Genomic DNA, 10203 nt, shown 5'->3' with positions numbered 1-10203 from the left:
CCGGTTATGGTTGTCAAACAATCACAGAGGTTGTTAAGTGGATGGAGTCCTATTTGGCATGCGTGTGGGAAGGAAGAGACTAAGACAGAGGTCCCCAAACTTTTGGGCATCTGGGACCGGTTATATGGAGAGAGGTTTTTCCGCGGACTGGAGGGGGCGTGGTTTTGTGTGCTACCTGCATCCTGTGGATGGGGCTTTCCTTATTTGTGCGGACCAGTTGCTGGCATGCTGAGGCCTGATATTGGTCCATGGACCAGGAATTGGGGACCCCTGGCCTAAGAGATAACACGCAGGAGCTGAAAATCTTCCCTGTTGAAATCCAAGCAGGAGAGACACTTACGCTTGGCCTGCACTGGCCTCTCAAGTCCTCTCCCATCCACCTGAGACACCCCGTGCTCCTTACCTTACCGCACTGCTTCTACGAAATGCTCCCTACTTGGATTTCGGCTCCCTCTCTTTTCTACGTTCTGCCTGAAAGAGCAGAAAGGATATCAGCTTCTCTGTGCGCATGGAAGAAAATTCCTTCCGCAGGGTGCAGAATGGAACTCAGGATCTGAACTCCAATCCTGTACTCTAGGGAGGTTCTAATCTTTCCTCTGCACACAGACGGGAACTCTTTTTTTTTAAGTTTTATTAATTTTTAAGAATTACAATCTTTAGGGCTTAGTAAACAACATGTTGTCTGGGTTCACATATTTAACTGACTTCTTCAATATAAATATATTCAGTACTGCACAATCCAGTACTTTTTCCCTGGTCCTCCTTTCCTTCCCATATTTTTTTCCATTTTCCTCTCATTACACAATTACAATTCTTAATACTATTGATGTATATAAAGTTAGATATAAACATCTTCATCATATTTTACTAATATACAAATAACAATAATATCAATTCATAAATCAATATCCTGTTTTTCGTGCTCTTGTTAAAGTTTGATTTCCCATCAATATTTAAAGTATCTTTGTCAGTTACGATTTTCTCAATATTAATTACATTTATATAGATAAAATTTTATTCATACCAATCCTCCTCTTATTTCATATTTCCCATATCAAAAGAAGAAGAAAAAATGCTATTGTAGTTCTAAATCATATCTTTCATTATAAAAGTCTAGTTATACCTAAGGGTCATCCATTCTTTTAATCATATTCAAACAAGTATTTAAACATATGATGCCCCCTCTAATAGGTCAAATCTTCTGTTTTTTAAATCTAACTCTCGCTTGCTTGCTTTGCCAAGTAGCTTTCCAAGCCAAGGCAATTAAATCGCCCAGGAATTTTCTTTTTATTTTTATGAAAGTTGCTAGGCATGAGGAAGACAATTTAGGTAAGGTATTTTTAGGCGGGAATTCCGTCCATTTATGTTCCTTAAGCAACTCCTACCTACCTTCTCCCTCAATTTCTCCTCTCTTTGTTGGGGTGCAGAAATGGACCTCAAATCATCAGAATCTGAGCTACATTCCTGCATCCTGCGGATGTCATTTCTGTGTGCCAAAGGGAACTCCTTCCAAAGGGTGCAGAAACGAAGCTCAGACCATCAGGATCTGAGTTCCGTTTCTTCACCTCACTGAAGCAGTTCAGCTCCCCTTGGCAGGCAGCTCTTTCACCCAGCCTCCAGAGACAATAAGGCACCTTTTCTCAGGCCTTCGTAACTTCAAATGGTCATTAAATGTCTAATCCTAAATCCAGGAATACCTCTGTTCCTGAATAAATATAAAGAGGTATAGCAGTACTTACTTAATCCAGATGGATAATTTAGTTTCTTCTGTATTGTGGAGTGCAGTTAATGGGTGTCACATTCTCTTTTCTGTTTGTCATTCGAACATTTTAAAATTGCATTTTTTCCCTGTGCTTGGTGAAGATTCAGTCATGTTGATTTGAAATGTATACCAGCTTGTAATAATGTAATTATGTCAGCAAGATTCCAGCCCAGAACTTTGCTATGGTTGCAGTTCTGCCTGCCGATAAGTTAGCACTCGTATTCTAAATCATTGACTGTCTTAGGGGAGACCTTCAGTGGAACGCAGGAGAGAAGAGGTTAACAGGAGGAGCCAACTGGCAACCAAAAGTAGCACCTGCAACGTGGTCATCTGGGGTTCCTCCAAGTGGCCCCTTGGTATGTGGAGATACTGCATATTTCATAGATGTAGAGAATTCCATATGAACATGACTGCTGCACAATTAATATGTCAAAATACAGCCATGTACAAAAGTTTTAACATCTGAAATTATCAGCATCATTTGTCTAATTCCAAAACTGTAGTTTTGATACATTTTTAAGGAAATGGGAATCCCATCCTATTATTGTTATATGCTGCGTTTTTATCTTACTGTGGAACACTTCCTCGTTTCTCAGATGATAACATGTTTTGCGTTTGTTTTTCAGTTTTCATACAGTTTTTGTTAAGCATTTATTTTCAGAGTTATGCTCTTCTCACAAGCTAGTAATAATAATAAGGCAAGCGTGAAACTGCAATTGGAAACATTTTAACAGAAGACTGTAAAATATTAAATATTGTACAGTGTAAGTTATAGGGAAGGAAAGCAATACACTAAATGCAAGTTTTTTTTCTACCAGAAAGGTTGGGCGATTGTTTTTTATGTAAGTAGCCTTTTGTTATGAAGTTGTACTAACTGAGAAACCTGGCTACTACCAAACTAATGCAAAATTAAACCTTTCTTTATTTTTACAGTCAACCTAAACTTGAGTTACTAATTTGCAAATAACCCTTGCATCTGTAGATAAAGTTATTTTCTGCTTGATAGGTATTTCCAGGTATTTTTCCTTTCTGTGCAGTGAAACAGAAGGGCAGGAATATTTCTTTTAGATGTTTTATTCTCTTCCTTAATAAGGAAAACATTCAGATTTTTCACAAAATCGCTTTACGCTCTGCTGAATAGCTGCCGTATTGCCACATTTTGCACCAGCTGCATCTTCAGGAGATTGTTAAATGTAGCTCCATATAACAGGCATTGGAATAATCAAAAACAATTTGGTTCCATAAAAAACAACAACAGCCTCCTGTGTTTGTCGTTTTCAACATTTTTATGTGCAGAATAAGTCTAGCTTTTTGCAACAGGTAATTAATTAAATGAAGTATTTGCAGCAGGATACAGTGACTGCAGTTAACTGATACTGCCTTAATGTTGGCAGATTAGAGTTCTTTATTAAGTGCTGAAAATTGTGACATTTGACAATTGAGTATGTGGGGGCTTTTAAACTGTTTTATATGTATAAAGTTTAACCAGTTAGTGATTTATCTCTACTACTCCAATCTCTAGACAGGATCTGTGCCTCCAGCAGGTGCTGGCACTCCTACATCAGGTGCCGCTTCTCCACAAAGTGGATCAGGATTTGGGATGGTAAGGACCGACTCAAAGAATGATATGAAGGAAATGTGCTACTTTCCACTTCTTCAGTTTGCCCTCTTCTTCCTTTATACTGGCCTTTTAAAAATCTCAGTAATCTTATCTGGGAAAATACAATTTGAATAACTAATGGAAGGCTTGGAAATAAGATACCCCTGTAGTTATTCCTGGAAAATAGTCCTCTTTTTCCCAAATTGCAATATAAGGACCCACATCCTGAAGCTTATCTTCTGAACATTGTGGTCAAAATATATGCTTTTTCTTTTCAGAAAAAATGTGAATTATACACTATCTCTTTCTGGGGAAAAAAGCATACAATGTATTGTGTACTGAATAATGTATTCTTCTGAGGTAATGTTCACAGTCCAGTTGCTGGAATTTCCAACTGACAAGTTAATGTAGTCTACTCTGAGATCCATGTAGGTAGAGATGGGTTCAAATCTGAAAAGACACCCAAAATTTGTGCACACACTCCTCAAATGGAACATGCCTATTTTATCAAGAGATTTCTTTATAAAATGGCATCTCTTAGACATTATTTGTTCTCAAATCTTTTCCAGCAGCCTCCTGGAGCTGGCGTTGGGATGATGCCACAGCAGCCTCTTATGTATGGACAACCGATGATGAGGCCACCATTTGGAGCAGCTGCAGGACCTGGTGCACAAGTGAGAACTTGCCTGGTTTCGGAGAAAACAGAAAATTTATTTTTTCCCCCTTTTTGTTATGTCATATAGGCCAATGTTCTAAGTTATTTTCTGTTTATTTCTGGAAGGCAGTCTAGTGTGACATGTTGTTGTTTTCAATTCATACTATCAAGATTTTTCAAAGTTACAATATGGATTTTGTGTAATGGTTTAGTTTTTGTTTTTAATGCACTTATTTTTTTTAAAAAAAATGCTACTTCTTAAGCTGCTTTAACTCTTTAAAAGGTGCCACTGGTCCAAAAACGATTCCTGCTCCCAGTGAATGTTCACATTTATTTGTTTACTTATATTTCATACTTCTAAACCTCTTACCTCCCTCAAAGAGATATGATGCATGATAAAGCGATTTTATTTCCGTTTTTATTTATTAATAAAAAAACTGAACATCACAATAGTTCTCATATTTATTCAGTGGGACATAGCATAAGCCCATATCTGTGAAGTGCGTATTAATTTTGGTTAGAGCTGGATCTTAACACTTATAATTGTTTGTTTGTTTTTGTGCCCTTCTGGAATGATGGAACACTATTAAGGTTTCTCCAAGTCCAACACCTGCCACCCAAAGCCCCAAGAAGCCTCCAACAAAGGACCCATTAGCAGATCTTAACATTAAAGACTTCTTATGAGCTATTTAAGGTACGTTTTTTCTTCTTCCATCCTTCCCTTAAATATATTCAAGGTTATATTCTCCTTTATATTTCACAGGGGATGCTAAGAGTCTTAATTTGATTTGAATGGTGTTAGTTCAGTACTGAGCTTGCTGGAAGAACAGCTCTCACGTGATGTAGTGGTTGAAGAGTTGAACTAGGACAGAAAACACCCAGATTCACGTTCACCCTCAGTCATGGAGGCTCACCTGGGTGTCTCTTCTGGCAGAAGGATTATTGTGGAGAGAAAAGGAAAGAAAATTTCTTTATGAGCCTCCTATAGGTCCTGAGCAAATGACAATGTTTGCACTCGGCAGTATTTTAAACAGAAAATATAGTAAAGAAATACGGTACTTAATTTTACATACAGTATAACAACGGCAGCAAGAATAGCATACGCACAGTTCTGAAAAAATGAGAATATACCATCAGAGGAAGAAGTGATAAGAAAAATCCTGGATTGTGCTGAGATGGACAAATTAACAAAAGAGATAAAAGAAAAGGAAGACACAGAGTACTATCTAATAGGGAACAAGTGGTATGACTGGTTGGAGACTAGAAATAATAGAGGAGAATACATATGGAAAGGTCAAAAGTGGAAAATGTGTATATAATGTATAGTAATAATAATATGTAGTATTCTTAGTATGAAGTATAGTATGAAGGAAGAAAAATGCAAATAAGAAACAACGGGGCAACAAGGATAAATATTCTAAAGAAGAATAAGGGGGGAAATGTAAATAATAGAAGATTACTGTTACGAAAATGCTGTTAAAAAAGGGAGGAGTATATACTGTGTGTGTATGTGTGTTATGTTTTGTTTTGTTTTGTTGGTTTAAAAAATAAAAATATAAATTTTTTTTTACCAACTTTAAAAGCAGCAGTATCTTTCCCTTCCCCGACTCTTACAGAAAAAAAAAACGCAGACATTTGTGTGTGCAGCACACTTGCTATCGAACATCCCTTGCTCTTCTGACCGCTTCTCCACTTCAAGAGCGAATTTAAGGACTAGATTAGTATCTTGAATCAAATGTTACAGGTCTGTTGCTCCCTGCTGCTCTCTCTCTTGGTGTATGCATATGTGCAAAAGACAGAGAATTATATGCGTATTAAACTCCTTTCTATATAATAGATGTGGAAGAAAATGTGTTTCCAGTTATTTTGCAGCTTAGGAAAAAAAGAAGAGAGCGTTACATGGTAGAGGGAAAGGAAGGTTATATCTTCAAAGTGTCATCTGGCATATAAATCAGATTATGAAACTGAATTTGAATGCCTGTCCCTTCAACTTTATAACACTTCTTTCCCCCTCTTTCCACGATTGTAGTTTTGTGAAAGGATAAGTGAAGATGCAAGTTTGGAATCTGCAAGCAAGAGTTTTGTTGCTCAGAATTTTCAAGTGAGCCACCAGTACCAAACCCAGTGCTTACTCAGACTTCTCTCCTACTTCCAAAACGTGTAGCACAGCTGTGAAAGTGATCATAGGAACGTGTACTATTTTAGTTGTTATCCCTTCTCTCTCTCTCTCTCAGTTTGTGTACTTGGGTTATAATTTATGTGTTTCTCAACTTAAACAATGGATGTATGTTTCTGATGCCTTCTTAGTGCTTTTCTGAACCAATCCATTAGGGACAGATTATGCAGCTGTTGTGTGGTGAGCCATTTGGAGCGATGTGTCTGTGTTTCTGGAGGTCTTAATGTAAATAACCTTGGCGACCCTCTAAATTTTCTCTTCAAATCCAGTTTCCTTTGCATATCTGTTATACAAAACAATATTGTGGTTATATCAGGTAGCAAGAAGAACACTGTCGATCCTTTTTTTTTAAAGTGTGTGGAATGTAATTTTTTCCCCAAAGCAGGATTATTATCAAATTTGTTGTGGGGTACGTTTTAATTTCCTGACATTTTATCTGCTAATATGAATGAAATTCATATTAATAATCTGTCAAGTTACTTGACAAAGGTTGTTAAAAAAAATCCCCCACATAAAAATATTTTATCAGATTTCTTTAAAACTATTTGTCCTGTATTTTCATTAAAACCATCATATTTATCTTTGTTATTTAAAATGCACTGAAAACAAGTAAAGGGTAAGTTTCTTGCCATATAATTCAGAAAAAAAATCAAATATAACAAAGCAAACTTCTTTAGGTTTGTCAGGCTACTTTGGCTGCCCACTGTATCCAGGGGCAAATCATGATTTTTTTTCTTTCTTTTTGCTTTTATTTACATCTGTCAGTTTTGTTCTTCTCTCTGTATATATCTTAGATTAGTGTTTTTCATTCCCATACAGCAGTATGTATTTTCTGTACTGTTTGTGATTAGAGGTCACACTAAACCTGAATTATACCCTTTACTGTAAACAAAAGTGTTCTTTCATCGTTTTAGTTTGTTCTCTCATACTGTGTGTGCTGATGGCTTAGCTTAAGATTTTTGACTCCTTAATAAGGTCACTGTTGATCAGTGTTACAAGTGGCTTGGCAGCTCTTTGTTAAAGCATATTAGGTTGGAAAGATGTTCATCTAAGTCTTTCAAATTAATATTTAATCAACATGTGGTACCATTTTTAAAAAGTGGTTGTATATTGTGGGGATAACGTACCCTGTAACGACAGAGAGTTAGAGAGAGAATTTCAAATGGGTTTGCTTTGTATTTTGGTTTGAGGAAAACCCAGTGCATGTATACCCTCTGAGATGCAATAAAACACCTTGATCAAAGTAAATTCAAAATAAAATCGTCTCTGGTTTTTTTTTAATTATCCAGAGTTAGTTAGTTTGTGATTATAGTAGAGTACAACTGCAGTAGGGTTGGTCTTCAGACTTTAATTATTGTGGTCTAAGGAACAGATTTCTTGATGTTTTGCCAGCAACTGTGGTATCTTATTTAGAGGCAAAGTGATCTGCTAGGCAACTGAACAGGGACTGACTGGGCACCAGGGACTGACAAGGGCCTCACCAACCTGCACCAATCAGAAATATTAAAAACAAGGCCTCAGTCAAACCCTGCTCATTTTCTTATGTGCTCTGTTCTCATGATGCCAGACACAGTTGTGAAATGTCAAGAAATCTTGGTTTCTAGACCATGGTCATTAAACACTGACACTCATCACTATCCTGCCAATGCCAGTGATGAAAGTCTAGACCAGTATACAACAGTGGTAGTTTACATTTTTTTTTACCTTTTTATAAAACAAAAAGATACTATTTTGTTTTAAAATTAAGTCATGTCAAATGAATGCCAACATGCCCTCTGTGTGGAATTCATTAGCATTTTAAGATTCATCTACACAAATTCCCTGAAATGTGCAAAGTCATTTCAACAATCCGAAATACAGTGCTCTGTATTGTTATTCAACAGCTATTTTTTTCAGGAATTGGTCCTAAAACAGTATAAACAGCAAACTCAATCAATACAAGAAGTATACTGGGAAGATATTTAGTACTGATGTCAGTTGAGACATTGGGTTAACTGGCACTGCAATGTGTGTTTTAAACTGTTGAAACAAGTTTAACAGTGATTTCATCTCAAAAGACATACTGCAGATTTGGAAAAGGTTCTAAACAGGACAACTAAAATTATCAGAAAGCTAGTACCCTTTTCTCAACAAGAATGAGGTTTTAGAATTGTCATTTCTCAAAGTTTCCTGTCTTTGGTCATGTTGACCACATTCTGGAAGTTGTAGTATCAAATGTTCCTGGTTGAGTCATATAAAAAATTTAAAAGATTATGAAGAAAATAGAGGAATGTAAAACTATAGTTTGATGAAAACAGCTGCAGTGTTTTTTAATAACACTCAGACTGGATTTTCTTTTTCTTACTGTGAGAGATACAAGTTAACCCAGTAAAGTTGATAATGGGAATTTATAACGCACAGTACTTAGTTAAGTCACAAAGTCTCTTACTATAGTACTGCCACCAAATTTGACAACAACTAAAAAAAAATTAAGACAAATTCATGAAAGGATAACACCTATGGATATTAGGCATAATGTTTGTGCTACATACAATGTTTTGGGGTGTCTTTGTTGTAGATATGTCAGTATAAGAGTGAGAAGAACAATAAAAATGGCTATTGCACTGAAGTGCTGCTCTGTTTTCCTATCATAATAACTACTTTGGAAAACAGTATGCTGGATTAAAGAGGCCTTTAACTGAAACTGGCTAGACATCTTTAAAGTTCTGATACTGGGCCAGAGGTTCTGAAACTTTAATTGGTTTCTCATCTTAATGTCTTACGCTATAATGGAACATATGTGTGATCCAGTCAGAATCCAGAATCTTAGAAAAATTCCAGAACTAGGATCCTCAACTCTGCTGCTAAGCATAGAGTCTGCCACTGAGCATGATCTGTCCTCTGCAAGAATTGAAGCACATTAAAAAAAAAAATAGCTGCCATAACCCACATAAATGATGCTCCTCTGAAACACTTGCTGAAAAAAAAAATCTTATGTCCATTGGAGATATTTTGTGGCTTTCAGAAGAGTCCAGTCCACTCCTGACCTGTGAAAGGCAACTTCTTAAATATCTGTCATTATCTAGTCCACCGTGCATAAGCTATTGATCATATGCATTCTGAAAAGTACACCTCAGCCACTGATTTTAGACATTCTTTCAATGATGGGAGATTTAATGATGGAGATGGAATAGCTTGCTTTTTGCTTCTATTCCCCCCTAAAACACCTTGCCCCAAAATCCTAAAAAAAAAACTCAGACTCACATCTTCCAGTCACATTGCAGCATCCCAAATAGCCTCCCATATGATTCTGGAAGGTTAGGGGGATTACATGTGCCATCACCTCCCAAATATCAAATGTTATCTACATCTGATTTAAATTTTTATCACAATGTCTTTGAAACTGGAACTGGCTATGGATTTCAGCTGAGGGACCCATAGCTTATCACATACGATCATAGTAATAACAGTTATATTATTTGCCTTGAATTAAAGATCCATGTTGAAATCTTGTGAAATAGAAGAGCAGGCCTTGAAGAGAAATAGCAGATTATATTATAATGGATGAATGCTCTTGGCTGTGCATTTGCAATTTGTTCCACTGTGTTACGCATCTGGCATACTTGTTCACTTTTGTAACTCACATCAAATTCTTGTTATTTTTATTTCTTTTTTGCCTTTTTCAGCAAGTTGCATAAGATTTTTATTATTCTAGAACAGTGGTGGCGAACCTATGGCATGCGTGCCAGAAGCGTCACTCAGAGCCCTCTCTGTGGGCACATGTGCTGCCGCTGCCAGCAGCTTGCGCAGGTCCATTAGGCTGCCACCGCCACCCGGAGCGGCAGCCCCACCCAGCACAAAGGAGGCGAAGCGGCCAGCTAGCAAGCTCAAGTAGAGGTGGTAGAGCACGCCCACACCCAGCAAGCCAAAGGCCACCCCGAGCAGGGAAAGCCGGATCCCCATCGGCGCCATGGCCCTCCAGTCCCAGCTAGGATTGCGTGCCTTCCCCCCATCTATGCTGGGCCTCCTGC

Source organism: Protobothrops mucrosquamatus, unplaced genomic scaffold, assembly GCF_001527695.2.
Source record: "Protobothrops mucrosquamatus isolate PMUCROS unplaced genomic scaffold, P.Mucros_1.0 scaffold2207, whole genome shotgun sequence".
NCBI lineage: Eukaryota > Metazoa > Chordata > Lepidosauria > Squamata > Viperidae > Protobothrops > Protobothrops mucrosquamatus.
Note: the sequence above shows the minus strand (reverse complement) of the source record.